General features: G+C 43.9%; 1 non-coding gene across 1 annotated transcript; it reads right to left on the reverse strand.

Annotated features, from left to right (window-relative positions):
* Positions 1-3,007: 3,007 nt before the first annotated feature.
* Positions 3,008-3,089, reverse strand: trnas-gcu (transfer RNA serine (anticodon GCU)). The gene has a single exon. It is a non-coding gene; the product is annotated as a tRNA-Ser (tRNA).
* Between the last annotated feature and the right edge of the window lie 3,001 nt (positions 3,090-6,090).

A 6,090-nucleotide genomic window follows, 5' to 3' on the forward strand; every position in this document is an offset into this window, starting at 1 on the left:
GTCACAAAGTGCACCTTAAGCATGCCCTTGCCTATTTCCCCATCGGGGTCTAAACCTGAATACTTTCGCATGGACTCCCGCAAACGGTCTAAAAACTCACTCGGGGATTCATCCTTTTTCTGTCCAACTTCGAATGCTTTCGCTAAATTCCGCTGTTTAGGCACGCAGGTTTTGATTCCCCTGATTATAAGGTTTCTGAGGTCTATCATATTAGCCCATCCCCCCTCGGCATTATGATCCCACCGGGGGTCCTCTAAGGGGTACTTCTGCTCTCCACGCTGAGGGCCGTCCTGATGCTCCCTATCCCAAATGGCCATTGCACTATTCCGGATCATGACAATTTCATCGTAATTAAATAGTATTCTCATCATGGCCTGCAATTCGGCCCATGTGTATATACTGGGCCCCAGAAATTGATCTAATTGTGTTCCCACACTGACAGGGTCGTCCAGTAGACGGGGTAGTTCATTACGGAGTTGTCGGATATCCCCAGAATTTAAAGGTTGTACTACGAATCCGGTCCGTTCGTTCCCAAACGGCACCTCTCGTAAAGGGTTCATCTGTTCAACATTGTTCACCCTCTCAGCACCCAATCTCTCTTCTTGATCTCTCCGCATCTCAATTCGGGCTGATCTCCTAATGCCTGGGGTGGGCTCTTCTTCCCTTCCTGTGTCCCCCCCAGCAGGCTCTCCCTCACTGAGCATGACCTGCCGGGAACCGGGATTATCCGACGCAGGAGGGAGGTCCGCGCTGGACGCCTGGCCGTGCGCGGGTTGTACATACGGGGGCGGGGCAGAAGGGGGCAAACCGTCGGTGAGGACGTCCCAAGACTTCTGGGGCTTTCTCGGGTCTGTTTGGGGAATCAGAGGTAGAGACTTGTGGGGTCCCCGCAGTCACTCGCCAACCAGGCGGCGGCGTATTTGCTCTCTTCTGGGTCAAACGGTTGTTTTCTGTTAACATATATATGTTTAGGAGTTGACACACCCAGTCTTCATCAGACCCATACTTGGGCCAAACTACCGAGGGGGCGCGGATAGGTTCTTTGGTCCATATAAAACAACAATATTTTATCATAGTCTCTTTCTTTAAGTCCTTTGTCCTACTGCTTTCCGTCCATAAACTCAATTTCCGACCTAGTGGACTATCGGGGGGTATTTCTTTTTCATTTACAGTCCTCCCTGACTTGTCCTTAGTGGACCTAAAAGTCTGATTTCCCATGGTCTATCTTCGGTCCTGGTCTTAAACACCTAAAGCGTTTTCACAGATAACCGTCAAAACCACAATTTCCCGTGGTTTATCTTCGGTCCTGGTCTTAAACGCCGAAAGCGTTTTCACAGATAACCGTCAAAACCACAATTTCCCGTGGTTTATCTTCGGTCCTGGTCTTAAACGCCTAAAGCGTTTTCACAGATAACCGTCAAAACCACAATTTCCCGTGGTTTATCTTCGGTCCTGGTCTTAAACGCCTAAAGCATTTTCACAGAAGACCGTCAAAACCACGCGGCCAACAAGGAAGAACAAAAGAATCTCTTACCTTGATCCGTGCACGGAGTTGTCTGGCCATTTTAAATGTGTGTACCCCCACGTATAGTCACTAACCGGTCGTCCCAACACTCGTCCGTGTGTTCCTTTTCTCGGGATCCAAAATTATTTTAATGAGCCGGGTCACTCTCTTGGCCGACGGCTGACGGAACAAGCCGATCCAGTGAGCAGTATAAATATATACCAGTCGCGTCTTTTTGTATCAGACTTGATCCACGAGCCGAAGAGAGCCCCGGCAATAATTATTGCATCCCGGACGAGCCCCCAATTGTGCAGGATAGGGGACTCTGCGACCCCCCCATCAGGCACTCTGCTTCCCTTCCCAAGAACAAAGACACGGAGGAGCTCGTCCAAAACTATTTATTCAGTTCTGCAGAACCGGGTGTTACCTCAATGGCTTCCCACGAGGCACACACACAGATTGTAATCCCCGCACGTTATATACATGTAGGAGTGGGCGGGGCCTTCTACTGTCTCAGCCAATGAGTGTTAAAGTTCCCCACTGTCCTCCTGATGGATGAGATTATTTGGTTATTCACCCAGCCAATCAGTGTTCGAGTTCCCCGCTTCTCCCTTATATGGATGATGACGTACAGCCGTGGTTGTGGGCGGTCCCTCAGCCACGAGGAAAGCTGTTTCCATTGTTCCATTCATGAAAATCTGGGGGAGTGTCTGCTCGTGCTTACTACAAGGTAGAGAAGACTAAAATGGTGGCTTTGTACTTACTATGTGCTTACTACAGCAGTTAATGATTTAAAAATTACACCACCCCCTACAAATATGCTGCATAAATCTGTGGTTATTGATACACAGTTTAGATTCAGTCCCTGCAGTTAACTTGCTGACTTCTCCAGTTGTTCATAGTTCAATATGATGCATCAAGTGTGTGCATAACGAGAGGGAGCTTGTTTCCCACATCTTGTGTTTATATGTGTCTTATGTCCAGCATTCATTAATGGCGAGAGCAAGGGGGAAAGGATAAGACCAATGTGTAAGTCTGTCTGTGCCCATGCACGGTACCCACATCGGTAATTCTCTACTGTGCATTTACAGCCAGTTCTCGGGTGCCCCTACACCTAGCCCCTGCCACTTTTGAAATATCTCCATTGTTTCGTGCTGTCTCTCTGTGCTCTTTTCACCAAGATGAATCACTTCTACCCAACTGCTACAAATTTCATCTGACAAAACACTCATTAAGAATCGCATGCATCAACATGCACTTCGCATCTCTCGTTATTTGGTTCTCCTGGATCTCTTTCATACGATGAAAGTTCACAGCAACTTGACTTGGAAAAGACAATCGCGTTCCTTTTCATTGTCCCATTTCAATCTACATTTCACTGTAGTTTAGGCAAAAGACTCAAATTATTCTTTGAGATTTTATTATTGCGTCGATGCATATAAACAGACCATTGGACAGCTGTGATGATCCAAAGATAGCAAAATTGAAAATCCTTGATAACAGCGACGAGAGTGGGATTCGAACCCACGCGTGCAGAGCACAATGGATTAGCAGTCCATCGCCTTAACCTCTCGGCCACCTCGTCACGTAAGCCAGGGGCACATTTGACATTACGAATAAGTGAATTGCGTAAATTATGCTGAGCAGCAGATATTTCTCCTTGGTATTGGTGAAATGATAAATAGTACAGGACGGTTCCAAGAGTACGGTCTTACCTCTGAGTTGTGGGGCAAACACACTCCCACTGTGACTCTGTGCTCACAGTGATCTGAACAAAAATGAAGAAATGACGATGTAACAAGGTCTGTTGATTTCTATGAAGATTTGAAGTCAATGGAATGAAGAGCCCGTGACAGCAGGAGGTGTAAAGTTGTCTGTGAGGAATTGTTTTCCAGACTGGAGGAGAGTGCATAGTGCTCAATGTCATTACTCAGAACACCTTTCTTCCACTCAGATATTTTTGACACGCACCTGTGTACACAACAGACAATTTCAAAATCCTAAATAAGGCTAAACTGACAATTGAATTCAACAATGCAAAACCCTTGATCTGTATCATTTTCCTGGCCGTGCGACACCAAGTCACTGTATGATCACAGCAACACAGTGAGCAATATCAGAAGGAAAATGAGTGCAGTGCCAGAGCGAATGCTGGGAACAACAGTTGACACACTGGCAAGTGCATTCCCCTGAACAGGAAAACTTCCCAAACAGTGGACTGCGGTGGAAGAATTCAGAGGGGGTTTACATTTTGGAATTTGATGCCAGAGACACAATGGAGATCTGTTATTGAGTCTGTTCAAGATGAAGGCTTTAAGATTTCTACAGATGAGAAACAAAATAAAAAGCTCATGGGTTAGTGAAGGCAAAAGTTGAAGTTGTACATTTTTACATCTTTGCAATGAGTAGCTCACCACTTGCCTAACACGGGGTCAGAACCACTGGTGACGATGATCGTATGATCGCAGTGACCAGCCATGGAATCGGAGAAACTCGGTTTACCGAGATAATGTACAACCAGGAATGTGGAGGTAAGCATTAATGTGTTGCTCCAGTGCTGAAGGTGATCAGTGCATGGTATCTCTGTGCAAGTATAGTGGGCTGCGCTCTGCCGAAGTTTTAAGTTTGAGCCTCACATGGAGCAGCTTCAATTTGTCGTGCTGAGGGGTACGGATAGAAGGTGATATTGAGCAATGTCACGTTTATGGGAAAGTACCAGTTTTTGTGGATTGAGAAACGACCTTTTCAGGATACTGACACCTTGATCAAAAAACATATTGCAAATACTTAAAACGTGAAGAGACATGTGTGGAGGGAGAGCCGAAGGTGATTTTTCAGCAAACGGATGAAGTTTCCCATGTGCACTGCGTTAATTTCCGGGAAAATAGATGTTGATCTGTTTTCATGTTATGCAGTTTGTTGCAAACTCGCAATGGCCATTGTAATAATAATAAAAATAGACTGATCACATAGGACCGTCTGAATATTGTATTCACTTTTAGTCTGAGCATCTTTCAGCTGGAATGGTGTGCTGCAGAGCAGCACAGAGGGTTAAAAATACAAAAAAGACAGAGTAGACTTGCTGGTGGATATAAGAAAGCGTGAAATACACCGAACATCATGTGAATGTGGTCAAATCTTTAAAGTAGGTGTTGCGTCTCCAAGTGACGATTCAATTGCCACTCATTACGATGTAACTTCTGTCTGCAGTTATTTTACGACATCAGCCCCATTTACAATGCTTCACCTTGAATAATACGCTATATCTTTCAAATCCAGGAACTTTTTATACTCAATTTTCTTCAGCTGAACGTGTTCATGAAATGTCTTTGTGTCTGAAAACAACCAAATCGAAATTAATCCAGACCCACACTTTTACTTTCTTTCAATGGTAAATTCCCTCCTTGTATGGTTGTTCGTGTGTTTTTTAAAACACGGTGAAATCAGAAATCTACGTTTTATTTCCAGAAAGTCATTCAGGAATTCAGCAACTTTATTGAGTGGAAGAAACTCTCATCCAATCTTTTCTTAATCATTCACTGATGGTTTTGAAGCTCCAACTAAAGTTGTTGATTCACTCGAAAGACGAAATTTCCCCGATTTAGTCACTTCAAACCACACGTTATGAGAAAATCTCTTTTGTTTACTTTAAAACTTGAGTGTTTCTGGTCCAGTATTTCCACATGTCGTGCATAAACTCCTTCATTCTGTCCATAATGCGGATGAAATCATTTCTATCCTTTCTGATGTTTTTTATGTCTCAGTAAATCCCATCCCTGGGCTTCCTAATATCTTGCTATTCAGTAAGCAGCGTCTGTGCCCTTCCTAACCTCTTCACATGACTTTGTTGGAGAATAAGGACAAGGATTACACACAATGCTCCCACTGAGGGTGACCTAAAGATTTCACAGTTACAAGATGAACTATTTGCTTTAAATATGATTTCTCTAAATCTCCATGATCTGAGTGAGTGTCAGCTATTTCTAAAGGTAACTGAAGTTCAAATACATCACAGTAGGGTTCGAGTCATTCCAGTGCAGACTGGTTCTGGACAATAAATATCATTACCAAAAGCCACCGTGGGTCTGAAATCAACACTTTGCACATAGAAATTGTCGTAGCTATTGTGTATCATATTTCCAAGTTCTTGCCCACTTTGTTTATCACTTCATGTGTCCTTGTATTGAGTTCTACTGAATGATTAATTTGTGAATGGAGACATTCCCTTCACCTCTTATTCGAAACTCCATGGAGCATTGAATAATTGTATTCAGATGCTTCCAGAGGACAGTCCTGCCATTACTGGAATGAATCAGTGAACATTCCGCACGTATCCTCGCAGGCAAGGATTTCCTCCTACAGTTTATGAGATCATTACAGCACTGAAACCCATGTGTGCATTCATTTAACCTAAAACTGATGCTGCAAAACTTTCAGACTAAGATTTTGCATTCTGCTTGATTCGCTTGTCCTGAAAGTTACATTCCACATTGTGGTATGTTTGTGAATGCTAGCATTTTCTGAATCTTGAGCAATGACATTTAAATTTTGCCAGAACACTATCTTTCACTGTTCTCTCTTTCCCT

This window comes from Chiloscyllium plagiosum, unplaced genomic scaffold (genome assembly GCF_037043375.1).
Source record: "Chiloscyllium plagiosum isolate Xiang-an unplaced genomic scaffold, Cpla_swu_hap1 HiC_scaffold_51, whole genome shotgun sequence".
NCBI lineage: Eukaryota > Metazoa > Chordata > Chondrichthyes > Orectolobiformes > Hemiscylliidae > Chiloscyllium > Chiloscyllium plagiosum.